The following is a 13,472-nucleotide window of genomic DNA, read 5'->3' on the forward strand; positions in this document are numbered from 1 at the left end:
CGAATTATCTTGTTTTGATTGAATTGTAGTGCCATGTAACACAGCTTGAATCATAGTATATAAGTTTAGCATTTTCATTATCCATTTGCGAGATTATCAACATCATCTCATTATCAGTTAAAATGTATAAAAAAGATGAAGGCTTTATTTATTTGATCTTATCTTTCATTTAATATTAAAATTATAATCAATTATAATATATATTACCTACTGTGTATATGATCATTGTGTATTATTATACTGCTAAATATTTCATTGAAAAGCTTAAAATATTTTAAATGCTATAACATGATTATTTAAATTTATTTCACATATCAGTTCTACATAACCTTACACTATTGTCAATTTTAATTTTATGGGTAAAAAATCCACAAACATTGTATACATTATAGTAATTCGTAATTTAACAGAATAAATGGAAAAATTGTTAACCAGAAGAGAAATACCCACGACCTTAACATTTCTAATATATTTCATAGATGATTGATCAATTGATCTTTCCTGGAGTTATCATGGCAAAATTTGTGCACTCATATTACATATACATACATGTATATGTATACTTTTTTTTGGATATGCGGAAATGATCACAAAATGGGAAATTACTCAGAACTAATAATCGGTGAATTTTAATTAACGATCTTGCAGGAATGTTAAAGTAAATGCACCTATCCCCCATTTTACTCGGTTTTTGAAAATAAATTTTGCTTAACGAAATTTTGCATTTACACAAAATTATAAACTAAACCATGATTTTCTTGTATCTACAATAAGAATTTAAATGTTTTGCTGTCAAAATTCAACACTACATAATGTATGTTACAGTTACGAATTCTTATTATATTATTAGTAGTCTATGTCTATGTCTACGAATTCTTAGTAGTCTATGATTTGTAGATTAGAGACGAAATCCTTGTTTAATGCCAAAACTAAATTTTATGTGTGTATAAACTAGTTTATTTGAAAAAAAAGACAATTATTGTTTATAAACTTTTTTTTAATTGGTGTTTATATATAATTGATAGCGTAAATTTATTCAAGGTGAGCAAATAACAGAATAGTTTTTTTTACAAAATCTTTCATTTATAAAAAATAATTATAGTTCGACAATGGCAAAAGAGGAAAATAAAAAACAGTGTAAAAGAAAAGTTATACCTGTACAAATCAATTTTTATTTTTATCTATAAAGAACGTGCTATATTTAAAACAGTTTCTTTATATTTGTTTTATTATTGAAATAAATTAATACTCTTATAATTCAATAAATATGTTCGATATTAAATATATTGATATTTATTTTTGTCCAATGTGTTTTTCATTCATCATATTAAAAACTGAACTACTAGTGGGGTGCATGGCATCGCGCCTTAAGGCAAATTGCTGGAACTTCCCCCTATAAAATATTTGATAATTTGATGTACATATGTCCAATTACCATTTTTGACCGCCAAATGACATTTTTTTAACTTATTTTTATTGGGAGTCCATAACCGCTGGACCTGCCTTTCTAAAAATTTAATCAGTTCTTCATCTTGTCAATACAAGAAAAATGTTTTACCGTTTTTGACACATTTTGCCATGTCTTCGAAACGGCTAGACCTACCTTTGCTAAAAATTAAACGTCTTCATCATCAATACGAATCGTTTTTTGAATTATCCAAATCGGTTGATCGGTGTTCCCAAAATCGTCGACGAAATTTTGTATCCGCACACACACACACACATACATCCATTTCTTCTAAGGTATGCCAAAATATTCAGAAACCTTTGAAACGTGAAGATATATAAAAAATTTTATTTTCGATTTTTTTGCGATTACTATAACTTACCCTACGGGAAGTTAAAGACGGCTTTTTATAGTAATATTCGTTTAGAACGGTTTTTTTCATATAAGAGCGAATTTTTCGCGTTACACGGTTTTTTATGGAACGTATATTCCGTAGGTATTCCAGAATAGTGTTTCAAATAATTAGATTGGTGACTACCAGCGAGTTTAATTGAATAACCTGACGTTGGTCTATTGATATAGTAATGTCAGCTAGATAATTAAAGTATCTTCAGACTCTTTTAAAAAGGCCCGATATTTAAAGCACGCATGTAGACGCGAGAGGCGTGTCTGTACTAATTTATACTTATACGTGAAAACGTTGTGCGAGTCTACACACATTTGGGTGTATGAATGGGAATCACGTAAGTATGCTTGAGAATGCTTCGTTGACGCGAGGAAACGGGTCAAAGATGTACGTGTAGGCACGCTGGCCGTAATAAACGAGAAACTTTCGCCTATAGCAAATACAGAAAGCAACTATTGATACAGTAATTTATGAATAGCATCAAAACATATAACATATTAAGATACGTATTACCACACTTTTAATCGGATTACAAATTAAACGATAACCGTAGCCTAATACATACGGAAAATGAGGATCACTTATGTGTTGCATTTCTCTGGCATAAATTATCACGTCCAGTCATTCCGAGTACGTTAACGAGATAGTCATGTGCTTGAATGAAACTTCAGAAAAACTTGATATCGTAAATGCAGTTCATTTTGTAGATTACTCTTTTGTGCAAATCATTGACGTTATTATTTTTATATTCATTCATATATTCTTTTAACTTCCTGTAGGGTAAGTTATAGTAATCACAAAAAAATAGAAAATGCAATTTGTTATTATCTTTACGTTTCATGGGTTTCTGAACATTTTCGCATACCTTACAATTAGAAAAAATATATGTATGTGTATGTATGTGCGAATACAAGTTTTTTCCGACAATTTCGGGAACACGGATCAACCGGTTTGAATAATTTACAAAACATTCGATTCACGTTGATGAGGAGACGTGTTGATTAGTTTTTGACAAAGTCATGTGCAGCCGTTTTGGGGATACGGAGCAAAAGTGCTAAAAATAGTAATTCTGTTTTTGAGATAGCGGAGCGTCCGATTTGAATGATTCAAAAAACATTTTATTTGTAATACCGAAGTGCAGAACTGATTAAATTTTTGGGAAGGCAGGCCTATCGGTTTCGAAAATCCAGCATATGCCATTTGGCGGACAAAAATAATCATTAGACATATTGCACATCAAATTATCGAATATTTTATAGAGATTTCAAGAATAAGTACAAATTTTGTTTACATTTCTATGGGTTCTGTACAAATGTTTATCCGTTAGGCCGTGACGCGACGCTTACGCGCTTCGATATCTCTCTTCTAAAAAAGTATTTTTTTTTAAATTCTCAAATCTTTTTTTTCTAAGTTATCAAAACATTTTAAGCTTTTTTATAATTTTTTTTTAAGCAATTTGCTTTAAAGAGCATGAGGCTATGCACCACTGGTTTATTCATGATCTTGTATACAAAAATATTTTTCTCTATTTTTCCCTAAAATGTTGTTAAAATTTTTACGGTTTCAACGCATTCCGCTTGGCTGCAAGTTCTATAACTATTTCTTAAATAACTGTGGACGCTTTTTTATTTTCTATTCGTTCTCTAGAGGTGTGTCTTCTTTTTGTCTTCCACATTATTGATTTCACTTTTTACGTACAAGATATTGTCAAGCAATAAACATTAAAGCGTGTGTTTCGCTAATGTACTGGATGATCAATCAATTATAATACAAGATACTACTCGTATTCATCTATTACAGAATTTTAGGCAACATTTTTCAAGAAGTTGTTTTAACTTAATTGGCAATTCTTCTTCGTTCTGTAATTTTTTTTTATTTTTATTTTTCTTAAAATTTGTTTAAGTTATATATTTCTAGAATTATATAAATATCATATACCCTATCATAGATTAGACAATAGCAAAAATACTTGTTATTAACTTGGTTATATTGTGATTTCATAAGTGATTTTTTGCAATATCCTAGAGAGATTTACCAATGTATATGTTTGTTTTTGCATCATTGCGAGCTTTATTTCTATGACGTGTGATTATATTGTTAATATATTTTTTTTTCTGTTTGAACTTCTTCTGGTTCAAAACATTGTTATAGAAAAAGTAGTATAATAATTCTGTTTGTTGTTTAAGTATAAAGATTAATGTCGAGTAAAAAACAGGTATTGATATTATAATTAGGAAAGTGGAACTAAAAACTCCACTGAAGTAAAACTAATATACTTTTTTGCAATATGCAGTAACTGTTTTTATTGCAATTTGCAAATTGAATGCGGGGTGAATAGCAGGATGAATAATTTGTCTAAAATAGCGAAATGAACCAAACATGATTATTATTATATCGTAATTCAAAATTTTTAATTGGAAAATACTAATTTATTTATTTTTGAAGCAAACAACGCGTCGCAAATTTCACAACACGTATTTGTCAAATATTTTGCATATAAATATGATAAGGAAGAAATTTCGAAAGATACGAAAATATCCATCTTTTATATTGTCATAAATGACCTCAAAATCAAACTTAGCAGCTACCGATCTCACTGACGCCTGTGTCGAATTGTATGTGTATGTGTACTAATGTGATTGTGGGTTAAAAGAAGTTAAATGCTTTGCTCATGGAGTCATATGTCTTGAATCCTCTCATTCGTCGAACTTCTAGGATTTTAATCGATTTATAAAAACCCGATTTTTATGAAGTTATTACAAGTGTAACTATTACAAGTACAGTGAAATTTCGCATAACGTACTTAATTCGTTCCGGGAGTAAGTTTGTTGTGCAAAAAGTTTGCTATGCGAAACGCGAATTTTTATAGAAATATCTGGCAATATATTGAAACATATTTATATTAAATAAGTTATATTATACATGCAATTAATTTACGAAATAAGATAAATATGCTCTCTTTTATGCTTATTTAGCTCCTGAATTCTAAAGAAACCGTTGATAGTTGTTTGTTTTACTCCTTCTTTAAGACCTGACAAGATTGATAAGCTTGCCATTGTACAAATTGCTGATTTTCTTAGCCTCAGCTATTTTGAAAAGTAAGTTCTTAGTCTCAGCTTAGTTTGAAAAATAAACATTTATGAATTCATGCATTTCTTTCCATTTGACCTAAAAGTCTTTTTTGGACACCCTAAAAGTCGGCTAACTGGCCCCTTTTTTTCTTCAAAAATTTTTCAAGACCTTTGGGGTGTGAATCCAACTCAATTGGGGTGTGAGAGTGTTCGAAGTGTAAGCTTTCTTTCCAACAAGTATATATTTTCAAAGCGGCAGCAAAAATTCAAGGTTTACTCTTTAAACTACTTTAGCAACATATATTTTACTACAAATTAGTACGTTGTGTGAAGCAAAGCTCGTTGTGTGGAACGTTTGCACCCGAAAAAAGGTCTTTGTGAGAGGCAAACGTTGTGCAAGGTGCGACTGTATCACTTTTTTGTAAACGATTAAGTTTTTATTATCACACTATCCAATTGGAGAAGGGTTTATTGTAAATGCATGCATTAATTCTAAATATTTACAGAAACTCTCAATAAAATATACAACAGATTTATTATTAATCAAGATTTTATTAATGGCAAAGAAAAGTGAATAAAAGTGACGTTTATATTTTATTATACGCTAATGTTGCACATAACTTTCATCGCCTATACCTATCCATGTAGTGAACATTTCTCGTATAATATGCAATCGGCAAAGAATTAATTTATTCATATTATCAAGTTTGTGGTCGAAGTCTGGTTCTTGATTTGAAGACAAATATATTATGTAGCGTGTTTTACGTAATTCTTAATTTATCATTTCATTTGTTTTATTCCTATCCGCAAACTCATTTAAAAGAATTCCACATGTTTTCTTCAAGATTTTTATTGCTCTTTCATATTTTCAAACAGCATTTTATACTAGATCAAAGGAATTTATTTGCCATCACTTGCAATTTACTTGCATCTTGTTTGATATTAAAAAACATTATTATAAATACTCATAATGTAATTATCACGATGTTCAGTTTTTAGGAACTTATTTTTGTTGCTTCCTTTGCCTGTTCTATTCCTGTATATAATTCTGATTTAGGCAATTTGATCTAATTCTACAATCAAAAAACACAGTCAAAATATTTAAAATTTTATCTGAAATTTGTTTTTCGCGGTATGCGTATCTCATTCAACAACGCAGCCGTAAATTCGCTCTGGTAAAATTTACAAATATCGCGAAAAAATTCGGAATTTGTTGAATCATCAAAATTTATAGTGAAAGTCTGGTATTTTGTATAGTGAAATGACAGCGTCTTACATAAATGCAAATTAGTCCGGTGTTATTATGTTGGCATTGGATGAAGAGTTTCGGTCTGAGTGTTACAAAACTTTGATCAATTTTGATTGAAGGGCAAATGCGCGATCCGGAAGTATGCTAGTATTTTTTTTTGTCTTTTTAATTTTTCCATACACATAAATTTGTCATTATATTATAATGAGTATTGATGACGTTTATATACTTGTGGCAGAAATTTACATAATATTTATTTCGACTCTTTGGTGTTTTCGTTTTTGTCCGTTTTCTGAACTTTGTGCGAAAAGAGTCCTAATATTGCACGATAATTGATAAACCTACGTTTTTCAATTAATTTGTACAAAACACTTAGTAAACGATATCGGTTTAGGTTTCCTATTTTTCGTTTGATTATAATTTTTATATTTTTCTTGATCTTTTATTGCTCCCAGTGGCTTAAATGCTTCCAAATTGATAAAAACAAATTCTCTGAAAACTTTAGCTCTTAATATTAATTTTTAGATAGTGCGCAATTCAATCAAAGCTTCGTATGGAAATAGCATGGAAAAAATATCGAAAATTTTAAAAATGATTTTTAGGTATAACTTAGCGATAAATGAATTAAAGGTGACATTTTGTGTCATCTTTTATTGAAATTTCGACGCTCTATAAAATAGGGTTTTTATCATTTGTTTTGTAGAGTGTCGAATTTTGAATAAAACTTATTCATTTGTTCGGTAAGTTGTATCTAAAACACATTTTTAAATTTTTGGATAATTTGCCCATGCTATTTCTATGCAAAACTTTAATTGAAATGCGCACTATCTAAAAGACAATATTAAGAGCTAAAACTTATAGAGATTTTTTTATCAATTTGTGAGCATTTGAGCCCCTGGGAAATGTTCATATTAAAGACTACCATAATATATATATATATATATATATATATATATATATATATATATATTTATATTGACACGCATTCTATAATCACAAGATGACATTCTCGAAAAACTCCAAACGATATAGAGTTATGTAATGTTATGTAAAAACTTCCGAAATGTAGTAATTTAATCTTTTTTATTGTCAACTAGTCTTATAGGTAATTCCGAACATATGACGGTCGCAGTATTTGAAATAATTACTTGATCTTTGAATCGTTGGTCATTTCAGGTTCCCAAATAGCTTATTGTCTAGTAGATATTAATTGTGTTACGGAACTTAATGTGTTTAGAATGCGCTTTCAATTTCATTCGACTATTCATATTGGTAATAACTGTAACCATCCACATATACATACATATATATATATATATATATATATATATACAAGCATTTCTGACAAAGCATTAATAACATTTATGGCATCTTCAATCATAACAATTATTGAATATATTATATATAAATTTGATTTCCAGGTACACATTAAAATAGCAAACAGATCATTTAATGGATATGTAATTATTTTAATTAGTTTATTAATTGGCGGTTATATATATAAAATTGGTAGCATGTTGCATATATTAATTAATAATTGAATTTCAAGGATGGCACATTTTATGATATGAACTGCCCAGCGCGCACAACAAAAATAGTAGATCTAACTTTCACAACGGTTCTCGCTACTTGATAGTCAAGGTTATTCTGAAATTATATCAATATCAGTTTTGCTTTTATATATATTATATATTTTTTTATGATTTTTTTTAAATTTTATTCTCACCTTTATCTGGTGAAATATAATAAATAATACTAATTATTAATTTGTTATAAATACTACCTAAATATATGATCTACGGCACTCTAAATGGGTCAAAACGGAATTTTTCAAAATTGAAGCTTCTGGATCAATCCACGGGACATCTGAATTTGTTTCATAGGTATGGTTTCTTGAGCAAAGTTTATTTTGATCCTTAGAATCCGAAAACATATATGTGCGATATATGAGCGATTTTTTTCGCCACCTACAAATCGACCGGTCCAATATATATATATATATATATATATATATATATATATATATATATATAGGTTTGTCGTGTGATTGAATGATTTGTATTATTCAATGTCCTGCTTAAATGCAATTATAGGTTTCACATAATGCTTAATAAATAAGTTATCATAGGTGTCAAGTGCACATGATGATTTTGCCTTATAACGAGATCCTTTCGAATTCATTGTCCAAGCACTCATGTTTCATGCTACTGCTTAAATAAAATTAAAACACTTCTCAAATCTTAGGATAAAACAGTTATCTTATGCTACTGGTCACTTTTGTTGAGTAATCGCTTGGGTTGGTAATCAGGAACTGTAAAAAAGTTAGGCCTTTGCTGTTCGATCGAATGTTTTGCAAAATTTGGCACAAATGGCAAATAACATAGTTTTTATAAGTGCAAAAATTAAAACTAATGCTATAATTATAAATATAACTTATAATATTATAATATAACTAATGTTATATTCTGAGGCTTGTGCCATTTGGAGGCTAGGTTTTAGAAGTAGATATAATTTAAAACGCTGTTCCTTGTTTCTTGCATGCAGTTCGTGACCATCAAATCATGAGATACTTCAACAAAAGAGACCGGTCACATAACATAATTTTTTTTTCGAGAATTGGTCTCTTAGAGTCGATATGCAAAAACTAATATGAAGAAAAGGTCCAAGAAAGTATTATATGAAAAGTATGGACCAGAAATACCGTATGAAATGCTAAGTAAAAAAAACTCTGGTCAAAAACTGTCAATGTACTGGTCCAATCTTAAATAGGGGATAAGATATCATATTTTATCATATCACCCATTTAAGGTTGGAGCAGTACTTATATTATTTACAGTGTTTGTAGTAAAATATCAAACATTAATTAAAGCATAGGAAGACGAACTCTAACAATCAATAACGAACAGAATTTGTCTTCTTTTGCCTCATTTAAGATATCTTGGTCGATAGTTTAACTCAGTTATTTTTCTCCATACTAGCTACATCCGCCCATTGACAGACTGTGAGGGTAGATTTTCTTGCAGTTTTCGATATAAAACATGAGAGTTTGGAAGATGCATTCGAGTTTTCTGATACCGCACGATTATGGTGACACTTTCACTTAAATGCATAGTGTAATTGTATATCTAATCGCCCACTCGAATCTAGTACTAAATATAATTTCCCATTTTGCAAATGATTTTATTCTTATAATTACTCCGTTTTTTTTAAATTATACTGGTTTTGGAATTTTACATTGATCGTAACTAACATTCTACTAAGATTTTATCAACCTCTAATAACAGGTCTATTTTTTTATAGATTTGCATACTCTATTATTATGCCTTTGTTGATACATGTTTTTATCGAACGATAATTGGCGATGATCTAACAAACATTGCAGTGTCTTAATTCTATTCTAGGAGCGATATTTGATCATATTATTCATATTAATCAATGCAAAATTCCAATTTATGGTTTTATATATTGAAGCATATTTTTTTTTAAAATGAATATTCATGAGCTACTGCTTGATTATTTTTTGTTCGGCGTAATATAGCATCAAGGTTTGATTTTTGCATCAGTTAATACATCCGTCATTTAAGTGTTTTTATATCATTAATTTAGAAATATCAACTCTTTGCAAGCAAGCACAAATAAGCACTCTTTTTTGCACTGATTTATAAATGATATTAATTTTACAAACGTTTTGAGACCAGGTTTGTCTCATCGTCAGTGTATTTTAAGTTAAAATCTAATATATATATACATATATGTATATATATACAGTACAGGCCAAAAGTTTCCGGACACTTGAAAAAAATCTCATTTTCTGAGTTTTTAGCTATATTTTTCATATAAAAATAATTTTATTCAAGTTGGTTTTGTACATTCTACGTAGTATTAATATTTAGTGACTGATTTGTAACCAATTTGTGAGAAATGACGGACTAATTAGTAATGAAAATGTTAAAATGTCACTGCAGTCGATTTTCCTGAATATGACCACCCTTTGTTTTGATCACTGCAGCGCATATTTTTGGTAATCTTTCGACGAGTTTTTGCAATGTTTGCGCAGGTATGTTCTTCCAGGACTCGTTAAGGCAATTCCACAGGGCAGGGAGGCTGCTTAGAAGCAAATCAGTCAGACAAATGCACTACAGTTCTATTGGATTAAGATCCATTATTTGAAGTATTTTTTCATCTTGTTTTCGCTTCAAATAATTGGCACAGAGTCCGGAAGTGTGTTTAGGGTCATTATCTTGTTGAAAAATAAATTTTGGACCAATTAAATTGAAACCAGATGGAATGGCGTGGCGCTCAAGTATGCTATGATACTGTTCTTTCTTTAAAGTTCCATGTATTTTGACAAGCGATCCGACTCCATTGAATCCAAAACAACCCCAAGCCATCACTGAACCACCACCGTGCTGCACCTTTGTCGAAATACACTTAGAATTGAGTCTTTCATTACCCTTCCTACGTCGATGACTTCCGAAAAGTTCGAATTTTGACTCATCCGTCCATAAAACTGATCTCCATTGATTGATGGTCCAATTTAAGTGGGTTTTGGCAAATTGCAATCTCTTTTGTTTATTTACTGCTCGCAGAAGTGGTTTTTTGAGTGGCCTGCACAATCGCCGGATCTTAATCCAATAGAGCTGTTGTAGGACGAGCTTAAATGCCGCGTGAAGGATTTGCATCCAACCAGCCTTGCTGCCCTGTGGAATTGCCTTAACGAGTCCTGGAAGAACATACCTGCGCAAACATTGCAAAAACTTGTCAAAAGATTACCAAAAATATGCGCTGCAGCGATCAAAGCAAAGGGTGGTCATATTCAGGAAAATCGACTGTGACATTTTAACATTTTCATTACTAATTAGTCCGTCATTTCTCACAAATTGGTTACAAATCAGTCACTAAATATTAATACTACGTAGAATGTATAAAACTAACTTGAATAAAATTATTTTTATATGAAAAATATAGCTAAAAACTCAGAAAATGAGATTTTTTATGTGTCCGGAAACTTTTGGCCTGTACTGTATATATATTTATATATATATATATATATATATATTAATTGTTTAATATGAACAAAACAGCACTCAGATTTGTTTAACACAACTTTATTTTATGATTACAGACGTTTCGAGACTATGGTGTGTCTCATCTTCAGTGTAATTTCAAAAACAGTTACTTATATACTACACATTCTTTAATAACTTATTTAAATTTCATTTAATTTTTGATATACAAAAAACACCACCTATTCCTTGCAATGCTTGACACAGTACTAAAGAAACACATAACACTTACAGAAATATTCTAAACAAATTTGAAGTGTCTAGATGGAGACAGAATGGATATCATTATAATGTAAACAAAAGGAGTGCTATCGCATACAAAAAATCGATAAAAATGAAAAAACAAATTAATTTATTGAAAAGAATAAGATAAATGAAAAAAATTTTATAAATTATTAATGATGTTTATATAAGTGTCATGTAAAATATTTGTGTCGGTTCTTAGATTTATGCTATTGTTAGTCCGAACTATTAACATTGATTCTGCCATGCTACGTTTAAATAAGTCTTTCTCATGGAATAAAATTTGGGGATTGTCAAAATCAAACTTATGGTTGTTGATATTAGCATGATCCACAAGTGTTCATATTAAACAATTAATATTCGTTCCACTCATATCATAAAATTCTATATATATATATATATATATATATATATATATATATATATGGGTGGTCCTTAGAATGGTCATTTTCGAATTTCCTTGCTCAAATAGTTCCAAATAGATAAAAAACAATTCTCTGAAAGTTTTAGCTCTTAATATTAACGTTTAGATAGAGCGCAATTCAATCAAACTTCGTATGGAAAGAGCGTGGAAAAAAATTTTGAAAATTAAAAAAAAATGTTTTAGGTATAACTTAGCTGAATGAGTTATTCATTCATTTGTTCGCTAAATTACATCTAAAAAATTACATCTAAAAAATTTTTGAAAATTTCTCCATGCTATTTCCATACAAAACTTTGATGGAATTGCGCTCTATCTAAACGTTAATATTAAGAGCTAAAACTTTCAGAGAATTGTTTTGTTTTGGAATTCAGAGAATTGTTTTTCATCTATTTGGAACCATTTGAGCCCCTGGGAGCAAGGAAATTCGAAAATGACTATTTTAAGGAGCACCCTAATATATATATATATATATATATATATATATATATATGCATGTGAGTAGTATATTGTATGTATGTATTTATAAATGTATGTATATATTTATGTAGAATTTAAGTATAATTGGTCGGGCCCGGTGCAAAGTCGAGGGCTTAGTTTTTGTGTTGGTGCATATGCACTCGAAGAATAGAGTATGCTACAACGTGTCTTTAAATCAATATTTCAAAATTTTAGTTAATGTTAATATACATTTATAAATCAAACCCAAACAAAAATTGGGAAAGTAATATAAAAATTAAATGTACAATGAAGCGAGAAAACGCAAAAGATTTTACAGTCATTCTTTTTTTGATACATATTTTCTTGATTATAATAAATCAGTGTTTTCAAAACTAGTTTTCAAATTGAAATTAGATGAAAAACCTGGGTAATATTTCTGGGAAATGATAGTTCCACCTGTTATTTAGGTAGCTCTGTATCAGTTTATACACACACACACACACATATATATATATATATATATATATATAAATTTGTAAACTAGCATGTAATAATAGTGTGATCTACGATGCCACAATTTTTAGGTTTGTTCTATCTTTCTATTGTGTCAAAATAAATTCAAATTCAATTGACATCTTACGTGCACATCAATAATTCAGAATAGAAAACAAATAGAGTAGAAAAAAAGAAAGTTAATGACGTTAGATATGTCATGAGTGCATATAAAACTTTCAATTTAGTCTTAATCACATGATCGAAAACGTCTGAAACTGATAACAAACGTGCAAAAATCTCAAAAATCTGCCACAGTAAGATCTGTGGCGATGTTCAATTTTTAGGGCGGCGAAATTAAGAAATTTTAAGGCCAACTTATTTTTACCTTTTCCTCGTTATAAATATTTAAGGCTGCAGACTTGTAGTGTAATAGATAATAGTAGTATAGAGCACAGTACTACAATTTTTTTTATAATTAATTTTTGTTAATCAAGACTTTAGTGTCTTATTTACAAAATTGATAGGTAATATATTGAATATAAAACGAAACAAAATTAAAATAAAATAAAATAATAACAGTAATGCAAAAATAATAATATAAATGAACTATGACGTGATGATGTATGCCGTGTA

At 29.4% G+C, this 13,472-nt stretch overlaps 1 protein-coding gene across 1 annotated transcript in view; it reads left to right on the forward strand.

Moving 5' to 3' along the window:
* LOC113377664 overlaps nt 1-13,472 on the forward strand; it is a 68,410-nt gene that overhangs the window by 33,352 nt on the left and 21,586 nt on the right. The window lies entirely within an intron of this gene.

The sequence above is a fragment of the Ctenocephalides felis genome, unplaced genomic scaffold (genome assembly GCF_003426905.1).
Source record: "Ctenocephalides felis isolate EL2017-DRISC unplaced genomic scaffold, ASM342690v1 CF-g0.4_SCAFFOLD_01886, whole genome shotgun sequence".
Lineage (NCBI taxonomy): Eukaryota > Metazoa > Arthropoda > Insecta > Siphonaptera > Pulicidae > Ctenocephalides > Ctenocephalides felis.